Here is a 12,380-nt window from a genome sequence, read left to right as displayed (position 1 = left end):
AGTTTCATCTTCAGAACTTTTAGCAGGATATTCTTATCATCCTCTCTCATTTTGAGAAGAGTCACTTGATGATGGCCCATGTATGCTGATCACATCTACCAGCTGTTAATGTGTCCTCCCCCACAGGACTTTGAACAATGCCGGCATTTTGAGCAGTCCTCTGAATAACAGCGCATAGTGGAATCCAGTACTTCGGGATGTTAACGTTACATTTTTGTAACATCACCACTATTTTCCTCCATCGTTTGCTTGAAGATCAAACAGCTGCCTGCTTCAATGTCTTGGCTGACAATTTTCTGTTTGAACCTTTTTCATTCTCGTGTTCTTATTCCTGGAAACATGTTTTCACTTATATTGCAGAATTACACCGTTTGAACTGTAAACGACCCAAATGGACGGGATACGACAGTTCTTCTTTTTCCCCACATTAAACGCAGAATGTTATAACTATATTGGAAGCCAGCATCAGTCTGTGCATCTCCATATGTTGTTGCATGTCTAGTCAAATTTTGTTTGCAGCACAAACGTTTTGCCCATTTCTCTTGTCGTTTCATACTTTGAATGTGGTGCAGCTGGTGACAGATTTGCTGTGCAGTCAAAAAGGTCTCCTGGACATTGCATATCAATATCTATCCCCTTCAGCCATACTCCAGTCCAACACAGTTTGCTTTCTATTGTAGTCACCACAATGTATTGCTTCTCTGTAACAGTTTCACAGGCAATTCTAACAGCTTGCTATGCAATTTGACCAGGTTTATTTCATGTACAAAGCTAATGTCATTCTATCTTTGCGTCAAAAGCAACATTTATTTGCTCCGGATGTTGAACACCAAGCATGCTATTAAACTGTCTGACTAGTTTCAGCTTGTCTGTCATATCTATTGTACTGAGCTCCACAGTTGTTTTGCCTACAATGTTGGAGGCCCTTTGCATATATCTTCTGCTAGGTGGCGGAATGTCAGTGCTGCAACACCATGACAAGTATCTAGCCCTGTTTTTACTCATTGGTGTATTTTGTAGTCCAACTTTAAACATCATATTTACAGCAGCATGATTTCGCTCATGTTTATTTATTTTTATCTCCTCATACAACGTATACTCCGGTGACTTACAAATGCAATTTTTACACATCATAATATACTTCCAAGCAAGTCCCCATTTTCTTTTATTAGGAATTTGGAACTCTGGTCTGCCATATATGTTGACTTGATTACCATGGCGAAGAATGATAAGATTCCACATTTCAACATTTTTTTTATCTTCATACATATCATACGTATCCCATCCTACTCATCCAGTTCAGTCTATTTCAGGTCCAGTTTTGCTTTGGATGATGGTCGTAGAAATAGTGCAGACCCATGTGTTGCATTACAGTCTGGTGCCTGAATTTACTGGAGACCACAATTGGTAGGCTTTGTCACTGCTACGACAGAGATCTTGTGTGCATCCATTATTCTGGTCACTGGAACAAATGTAACACTGGAACTTGATACAATATTGTCAGTCAGATATGTGACTTCTTTGTTATGTGGTATATATATAGGATTAAAATAGCTGTCTTCCTCTTCTTATACAATTTCATGGTTTCAGTTACAATAACTGCATGTACATACAAGAAGCATCCTCTCTCTGTGACTTGTATAACTAGGAAAAAGCATGCAAGATTGGTTTCAGAGAACTACACCAAATCTTCAACACTGTTGGAAGCCTAGCATTTGAGTACTCAACCACTTAATGTGTGTAAATAGTGTCATGTACTTGGTTAGTACCCCTAGCTAGCGTATTTAGATGTTACCAGATTTCAGGTGCTACCTTTGAATGACACATTATGGTTTAATTGCTCCACACCGGATAATGACAACCATTGATGTTTACAATAAAGGAAAGGAGAAAACTTTGCCATATACTAAAGTTTGTCAACTTCAGTTTTAAATTTTCATTAAAATTTAAGTTAAATTTAAATTTTCAAATAAAAATATGTGTCAGTTTTTAAAACTAAATTTTCTAGAAAAGTTGAACAGTCAAGTTTAATTTCCTGTTCTTTCTAGATTTGTGTTCGGACTCAAAGCTAACTAAAGATTTTTGGAAGTGTTAATCCCGATTAGCAAAATCACAATTAAACTCTACGTTTCGTGCATTTTTTCCATTCGATCATTTGCAATCAACTTGTACTTGTGTTACAGTGGTGTCAGCTAAAATCCTGTAACTGTCCTACTCTTGGATGAAATTCCTTTAAACTTTGCAGCAGGTTTAAGAGACATTGATTTGATCACGGATGGCAGTTTTGTCCACTGAGGTGAAATTGTCTAACCTTCTCAGGAATCGGGTCACCTTTTAGTACTTCCAATTTAGTACCCACGAATGAAGTTATAATCTATATTTAGAACATTTATTCCGTTCGGATTTTGGTGGTGATAGAAGAGTTATATTTATGCGTGTTTTGATACGGATTTAAAGGTAATTGTTTATTCATGAGATTATGAGCTCATGGTGTGGTTATCCGTGTGTATTTCGGCGACAATGCACAGTGAGTAATAAGGCCTTGGTGATGATCTGGAATTGAAATATGTGTTCCATTGCATGTTGCTCTGTTTACAGTCGAACCTCTCAAAAGAATACAGGTGAAACTTGAACAAGAACTTCACTGTGAAGTCATCTTTGAAGTTATTTTAGATTAACATACCATGTGTATTGTCACACAGTGTAACGGTACTGAGACATAAATGTAGATAACATATATTGCAATTAATTGTGTTTTATGTCCATATAGGCATTATAGTGTTGAGGACTATATGCAAGATATATTTCCTCCAAACTTGAAGAGCCTAAACAAAGCGCAAAACTAGTCAGCTACAATTTTTAAAATTTGACACTGGAGGTGCCCTAACAGACATTGTTGACTTTCCTTTCTGTTAAAACACATGTTAACATATTTTGTTTACGACGAATTGAACTTCATTTAAATAACAATCAAGAGATATACAACCGTGTAGGGCAACGATATGCAATTTATGTTAATATTGGATCACGTGTTGTTTTCGGTCGAAAATGCAATTACTATCAAAATTGAAGGACTTCTTTAATTTAAAAATGTGATATCAATGAAGTGTACAGAAATATTTGAGGTTTCTACACTAAATGAACATGAAAATGAGATTTTGATATGTCAGCAGGAAGACCCACTCCATGACCTTCTTGAACTTGTGACCAAGAAAAGGCTATTTAATATTTTTATTTTAGAATGATAAATACATAATTTAAAAAATGCAAATATTTACTTTAGAACAATGTTGCATATTGATCCAAGTTCTTAATTTTGTAATAAGTTGTTCCACATGAACTTTTTAATTTAATTGTTTTTTTGTTAGTTTTATTTTTTAAATTCAATACATGTTTTTTGTAATGTAACATTATTTACCCGGATTTGACATTATCCAGAATCGATTTTTATCTCATTTTTTATAAACAACTAATACTATAAACATTGTATCAAGTTATTAACCTTGCTCCTACATCATTGACAGTTTTGGTAAACAACGCTTTTATCTTTCTCAGAGTAAGAATCATGAAGTTAATTCAAGGTCATGCCTAAACTACGCAACAACTAGTATACATCAATTTGAACAAACTTCTATTTTATCCAGAAGAAATAACTTTTGACCTGGAGTCTATTTTGCGTCCTAATTAGTGTGTAACTGTTGTTCTGATAAAGGTTTTTTGAGTTGGGCATACAATTCTTGATATCAAGTTGTATTATGTTGTGACCAGTTTGTGTTGAATTATTTCATCAAATATTTGAGTTCAAGCGAATCGTTTAACTGGAAATGCAAATGTGCTCTGACAAACTTCTTGGATAAAGACATTTATTGGAATTTATAGTAAATTCACAACTGGAATAGTAATTTCTGTCATTCATCAAGGGGCTGTTGACACAGCAGCACTTCGCTGACCGCAACATACGTCATCGCCTTCAATTTGGGATTTCGTCGGTACTCGTACTCAGTTTCATTCAGGACTTTTATTACTAGGACTTCAAATTGTAATTCTTGGATTTTGTTAATTTAATTCGTAAATCCGTAACTTTTTGTTTTTAATTATTTATCACTTTTTAATTCTAGGGAAACAAATTAGTTGTTAAATTTACAAAGCTTCTTGTCAACAGTCTTTTCTGCTACTTATTTTAAGAGCATACATTCGTAACGTATACAACAAGTCAACTTGCTGCTGTAACCGGATTCTCAAGAAATGCTATGGCATGTAGCATATTTCTAAAATAATTAGCATTTTCCCATATGAACGAGACGGTGTAAACACATTGCATCCTATTCATCGTTGTTTCTCTTTCACATGATAGCTTTTTTTTTTTTGTAATAAGGTTTTTCACTTTTACTATATTTTTACAATATCTGTTATGTTTGCTTAACATCTCTTCCCATTTAGTGGCAATGTCATGTCGAATTTTGTAAAACCAGATATAAACCTGACCTAATTACTCGACTGAAATTATGACAGAAAGAGCCAAATTAATGTTTTTCATTGGATATCACTATGCCCAAACATTATATCTTTTTCAAAGCCATGCACAGAATCGGCCGACATGTCGCGTCATTAACACACAAGGGATTTATCCCATGTGTTCAAAATTATATCTTAAACAGAATATTCTGGTGAAACTTGTCTCTTTTCAAATGGTAAGCATTAGAGTATTTCATTTGCGTCAAGCGGATGAATTCGGTATGGGTTTTGTGTCAATATTGGTGATAGAAAGATGAGCAGTAAAGCCCAACATCAGTGTATTATAATTAAATCTACGAGAATATTTTAATGATATAACAAAGGAATTTACTACAGAAACAAAAGACTCTTGATGGGGAAAACTTAAATATCACAGGGGTCATGTATGTAGATTTACTGATATAAAATAAATAATTAATTTTAGTTTTAAAATCTAATCGCAAAATTATCGATCGCTATGGACTTTCACAGTGGTAGTTTGGAATTAGACAGGGTCAAGAAAGTTGATATTGTATTGAAATGTATTATTAGTGCTGGGATAATCCATGTACAATCAAGTGAACGAGACGTTTCGTGCATTTTCATGAATCTCTTTTATCCATGTTCACCTATGAAAAGTATATAGGAGTGACATCAAATTTGTGAAAGTACGTTTTATTTTAAACAATTAAGTGTGACATTTCTTAAAATGTATAATTTAGCATAGTATAAAACTCAAGTACAACAGTTAAACTTAATTTTGACAACCGCCCTTCTACTGTCTTTTACGTGTATCAATGAAGATATGTCTATGGAGAAATAGGTATTATGTATGAATTGAAATATTTGACATGACATAACATACATAAGATATACACATAGTTACATAAATACCTCCAATTTATTTGAGCGGTGTGCCGTTTTATTGTGTTGCTTGTTACTTGCCGGTATCTTCCAATGCATTGTTTATATATGACGACATTGTGGTGTCTTTGATGTTTGTTGTACACCTTAATAACAGAAGCTTTCATTGTTACATCATAGCGGGAAACATAATCTGGTCTAAACGGGATCACCTCACTGTGGTGACTACGTCTAAACATGACAATGTACGTTATCATCAATTTGCTGCTAAGCATTTCTGGAGGAATATATACAATGATCTTCATTTGAATTTTGATGAATAAGACACAACATAGAGTGACATAACGTTATTTAAAGGTATATGTAATTAAATTATCCAACACAACTTGTTATTATCACTACCTGACTGATAACATTTTCTACTCTTGCCTAATAGCAAGCAAGTCTCGTACACTGTGAATTATTAATCACTATATTGACTAATGTCGGGCACATGCACACATACTGCTGATCAATACATAGACGTATAGCCCATGTTGCTTTTATAATGCTAACACAATAACAGATGTTCGGTTAAAATAATTCAAATCTTAACTAACAAACGGATCAAACAAAATGTACTTGTTTAATTTAGATAAGCTATTTTTAACTAACAACTCATTGGCATAAGGCATCACACAAACATAATAATAATCAAATCTTAGCATTCACGATTCGTATATCATTTAGGACAAGTAAATTCAAACCGTTATTTTAAGACTAGCATCAAATACAAAATAAGTATGAAATTAAGACATATTCCTTACTTGGCAATTAGATCTATTGCAACTTTAGTAAAGCAATCTCCTTTGTACCCAATTACGTGTTGTTCAAAGACTTTCATTATTTCTTCCTTGGACAATATTTACGATGGCTTACATTTATTGCTCCCAGATCCAAGAACATCGCCTTGCACACAAACATAGACTGACCAGTTTTGCGCTGTAAGACACTTCCAAGCACGAAACCCAGCCTAGACGATTACCTGTCCAACTGGAATTGAGGTCATGATTAACACGTGGCTCTCCAGGAGTTGTACAATTCTACAGTATCCTCTAGCTTCATTGATGTACCGATCAATGCAAAATGTTATCTTGTTATAAATAGTTCAGCATGTATTAACGCTGGTCCTGCTACATTTCAACTCTTGGCATTTCGGTAAATAAAACCGATATTCATTCTCTCGTTCATTTTAGTCTCACACAGTTATCAAACCGAATATCAATAATAAACAAAATTGTCCATATCACACGTATTCAAATGCTGTCATCCTTGAACATCCAATGGATTTAATGGTGCGCAAAATTGCATACATTAGCTTAAAATGGCTATGTGTTAAAATGCCGTCTGCAAAAATCATACCTTTATATATTACAATAACATCTGCAAAATCCACTATGTGCAAACTCAAGTCAAATAAAACGGTTTACTCCTACGTAAGGACATTTATGGGAGGCGTGACCTGGTCTACAATTTCCCGCCAGATTGTCGTGCAACGACCTGTCAAGGTCCACATATTTAAAACATTTAATCACGTGTTCTGCCCGGCCAATCGCAATGCTTTTGCACCAGCTTCGTTCGGAGGGATTTTCTATGTCAATGACTTTGTCTTCAGTTGAGTTAATTTCTTTCTGGGATGCGAATGTGCTTTCTTTTCTGTGGTAATAAAACAATGATAGATGTAAACAGAAAAAGAAAAGAGGCACTGATTAACTCTGGATCCAGCATTAATGTCATAGAAATAAAGATATTTGGTAAGCTGAAATATAAGCCTAATCATAGAAAAGGGACACAAACGCGTTTGCATTATGGATCAGTTACACCATTACATATAGCCTAGAAGTTTGAAGCCAATACTGAGACAAAAGATGGGTTCACAACAGCTCCATTAAATGTAACAGAAGGAATTTTCGAAATCTATTGAGCTGTGAAAGAATCATACATTTTCAAATAGTCCAGAAATATATATACGGCGGAAAACGTTTGAAGAAATGTGCAAGAAGTTTATGGTTATCTTCAAAGAAGACGGACATTTAAAAGATCTGCTGATACACCTTCCCACTGATGAAACTTTAGTGTCGATAACTGATCAAGCTCGACGTGTACTATTTCATATTCGAAAGAAGTAGAAATAGAGCCTGAAAGACTTGAACAATCAGACATTATCGATACGGCACATAGGCAAACGCCATAGTTATCTCTAGTCATGGTTGCACTCAAACCATTAACCCCGACGAAATCAAGATTTGCGTTGATGTGCGTTTGCGAAATGACGATAAAATGCACGAGAGACATATCTCACCAACGATACAAGATCGTATTGCAGATCTCAATTTGCTGTCACGTGCTCGAAGCTTGATCTAGATCGGGTTCAACTTAGATATGATTGGGTAAAAGAAAAGGAAAATTACAATAATCTCAACTCATATTGGACAAAGAAAATCTAAATATATCATTTTCGGAATATTTTCGAAAGCAGATGTATTTCAAAACAAGCTGTCCACAGTGCTGGAAGGATTAGAAGGCGTAAGGAATATTAGTCACGACATCATATAATTCGGTCGCACCCACGAAAAACGTGCCTCTAGACTCTACATTCACTCGGATACATTTATAAAAGTTGTACTTGCTAAACATAACTAAGAGGACAACAAAGAAGACTTTAGGTTTTTGGATATCTTTTCAGCAAAGATGGAATTTATCCACATCCAAAAAGTGTAACAAACAAAAATACGTGTTAGCATTCCATCAAACATATCAGACGTATACAGTGTTCAAGCATATCATACTAAATGTGACGATATGTCCCAAATTATGCAGTGATCAATGAGCCTTATTGTGCCATACTCATGTAAAATCAACCATCGGAATGTTAAATCAAACAAGTTAGCCATTGACGCAATGACAGTTTATTTTGATCGTATTAAGGAAACAAACTGATTGTAAATGGGAGACATATCGGTAATTGGACCGTTGTAAATTCAGAGTCACAAGGTTATTGCATACGCTGGTAGATCATTTCTGATATAGGAATGTGATATTTACAGGCAGAACGTAACCAAATCGAAATGATTTATTGTTTTCAGCACCTAAATATGTACTTATTTGGACATCCATTCAAGCTAATCAGTGCCTACAAGCCCCATGAAGTAATTTTCAAAATTCCCAAATCACAATCACTGCTTGAATCGAGGGGTGGCAATGGAGATTACATACATACAAAAAAATCAAAGTAGTTTACAACCCGGGTAAAACAAAGGCAGTATATTGTAGTGCACGACATCCAAAGCCTTAATGTAAACGCTGTAAACGGTCGGAAGTTGCAGGATCTTACATTTAATTCATAACTGATAATGCCTTACCCATGGCTATACTAATTGTAGAAAATAAGATGGCTAAATTAGTGGTCCAGGACATTCAATGTTATCAAGTCAATAGAGACTGGAAATTACAAACATTCATATAAACAAAGCAAAACTGTAATATATATATATATATATATATATATATATATATATATATATATATATATATATATATATATATATTATTTTTTTCTCTTTTTGATTTAGACATGAACTCACATTTTTTCCATTTACAAGTTATGCTGTCATTCTGTGTGATAGGAATCTAGTATTACTAAAAGGGCTACATAAAAGAATATTAGAACTAGCACATGAAGGCCATGAGGCATATTAAAGACAATACAGTTTCTTCTTGAGAAGTATGTTTTTTTCGTATTGATACAGAACTAGAAGATTTATGTCAATTTTGCATACCATGACATGCATCAATGCCAAAACAAATTATAAAGTCCTTAGAAATGATGTTCTACCAGACAATCCTTAGTGTCAAAGTAGCATGGATTTCGGTGGCCCTTTTACATCTGTAGTCGACATAATGGTACTTGATGATGACTAGTCAAGGTACCCTATTGTTGAGATTATTAATTCCACTTCTGCAAAAGGTGTCATCCCCCATCTTGACAAGATGTTTTCAATGTTCGGAATACCAGAAAATGTGAAAATGGACAAAAGCATAGGAAAATCACATCCTTGTTGCCTCACGTCAATGGCAAAGCAGAGTGGCTTATGAAGACAATTTGAAAGGAACAAAATTGGCTAACATAAAAGTGGAAACAATATATTTACAACTTTTGCGTAAATTACAGCTCCACGCTTCATGGAAGAATCAGCCAATTTACATCAGAAATGATACTTGTACAACAAATGGGAGCCAAACTCTCAATCATCTAAAGCAAATCAATGGACAACAAACTTATGAGAGCTAATACTGAGAAGAAGGAAAATATAAATGCAGATCAAACTAGAAAAGCAAAGACGACAAATATCAAAGTTGGAAACATCGTACAAGGCAACAAAAAGAACGAAACACAGAAACAAAACCCCCAAATAAAATTCATCCAAGGAGATTGGATTTCAACGCCATTCAAACCTACACCATATGAAATTATCATAAAAGGATCAGTGATATCACCAAGTAGAGAAGTTCATCAGATCACTAGAAATTTACCATACTGTAAGGCAGCAAAGAACTCAAACCACATTCCGCCATCTCAAACATAATGACAGATGATACAACAATCTAAAGAAGGGTAGAGATGCATATGAAGCAAATCCAAAATCAGACTTAGTATTAGAAAGATCAACACAAGTTAGTGTTTTTTATCGTTATGATTCGGTCGGAATTTAGTAATATGATTTTCAAGTTAAAAACACAAATTACAATTCTGAATAAGGAGGGATGTAGTGTTTTATAAGTAATGATAGTAATATATATTTTCCCAACTCTTGAACAAGCAGCCTAGAGACCAGAGATAATGTTTACATATAGTGTGCTTGATCGGATGAGTGGGTAAGTTGAAGTATGTATTTAATAGATTAATCATATGTCTTTCGAAACATGTTTTTCCCCCTCATTACAAAAGCAGAAAATATAGGTGTTATTTTGTGATACAATGCTTGTGTGCATTATGTATTTGTAACAAGTCTAGCATCATACTTATTGTTAAGAAGATATACACGAGTTAGAAAACCACCAGACTATCTGAAGGTTTGTGTGCTGGCAGAATAATCCAAAGCTTTTATAAACCTTGCCATTTACATTGCTGTTTGGATATTTGGGCTTAGAAATAATCTAGTTTATTAAAACTTTAAACTGTATTTTGTATATATACATATATATATATATATATATATATATATATATATATATATATATATATATATATATATATATATATATATATATATATATATATATATATATATATATATATATATATATAATTAATAATAATGACATATGTACCTAACCATATAGCAAGTCAACTTAAAATGTTGAATTAGAACTCCACCATAAATCATGATCCAGACTATTATCATGATTAAACTATGAAAACTGGAAACCGACTTTACCCACTTCTACGTTGTCGATTATGTTTGATGTCAGAAGATCAAGAAGAAAATCTTTACAAGTTTCTACATTATGATTTACATTTGTTTCAAAATGTTTATTTATAATTATGGTTGAGTTTGAAACGTTCAAACCCGATTTCCAAATTAGAAACATAAATTTTAAGATTGAACGAAAACGAGGGATGTTGAGTTCTAGAACCAAAGCTATAGCCGAGCGGCCGAGCGGTCTAAAGCGTTCACCGTTACGGATAACTGCCATCTCACCTCTGTCTGCGTGGGGTCGAGTCTCGGATTCGGCCAATATATTTATGTGGGAAAGCTTGCCAGTAGCTTCTCGTGGGTCGGTGGTTCTTTCTGGGGTTTTCCCGGGTTCTTCCTCCACCATGCATACAGGTCGCCATGTATAGCCTCTCTTGTGCCGAAACATGGCGGTAGACCATACAAGAACAACAACAACAGGGCTATAGGTTAACACGGGTTATCTCTTCAGCAACCTAGAGATTAGAGGCAGGGATATATACTGTGCCAGGTGTAGGTCTGAAAAGTCCTTGAGTTGTAATATATATGTCCAGGAATAAACACGTTTCTGAAGAATTATGCCTTTACCTATCTTATTACAAAACCCGAACATTATAGATAAGAACCTTGTGATAAAATGTTTGTGGGCAGGAACCATTTTAAGATGCCCTCAAGGATAAATACGGAAGAAAACTATTTATCCTAAACGTGACCTTTGTGATTAAATGCTTAAGAGCCGTATTCATTTGAAGAGATAGATGACGATATATATTGGAGATAAACCATTCAAATGTGAAATGTGTGATACATGTTTGAACTAGATAGACCCTAGTAGTGTGAAAATGTACATTAAAATACACACTGGAGATAAACCAACTGAAATGTGGTGTGTTTAAGAGTCGTTGTACTTTGAAGAAACAATGGTGATACATAATGGGAACACACCATTCAAATAGGTGAAGTTTGTTATTACATGTCTAGTCGTAGGGCTACTTTGAAGAGGGATGTGATAATACATAGTGGAGATAAACCACTGTAATGTGAAGTTGGTGCCAACTTATTTATGACTAGGGATACATTGATGAAACACTAGAGAATACACACTGAATATAAACCATTGCAATGTGAAGTTTTTGACAAAATGTTTAATGTCAGGATAAATTTTTGGACACACACCAGGGAGCATACGGGTGACAAACATTATATTTGTGATGTTTGTGATACAATTGTTATGAGTATAATCATTTGAAGAGGCAAACGATGATACATACTGGACATAAACCTTTAAATGTCAATTTGTGATAATGATTCAATTGGGTCATGAGTTTAAGAGTGACATAACTGTATAAATTGCAGATAAGCATTCAAGTTTTGTGATAAATCGTTTAGAAAAGGCAGGGATTTAATGATGCAAAACACGCTAAGTGCAAAAGATAGACCATTTAAATGTGAGCTTTGTAATATAAATTTTGGATCTTGTGGCTATACAGAGTCATACACAGGAGGATACAAGAAAATTGATCATTG

This window comes from Sinohyriopsis cumingii, chromosome 12 (assembly GCF_028554795.1).
Source record: "Sinohyriopsis cumingii isolate HCF-2022 chromosome 12, ASM2855479v2, whole genome shotgun sequence".
In the NCBI taxonomy this organism is placed as follows: domain Eukaryota; kingdom Metazoa; phylum Mollusca; class Bivalvia; order Unionida; family Unionidae; genus Sinohyriopsis; species Sinohyriopsis cumingii.
The sequence above is the reverse complement of the archived record's forward strand: the minus strand, read 5'-3'. Positions refer to the sequence as shown.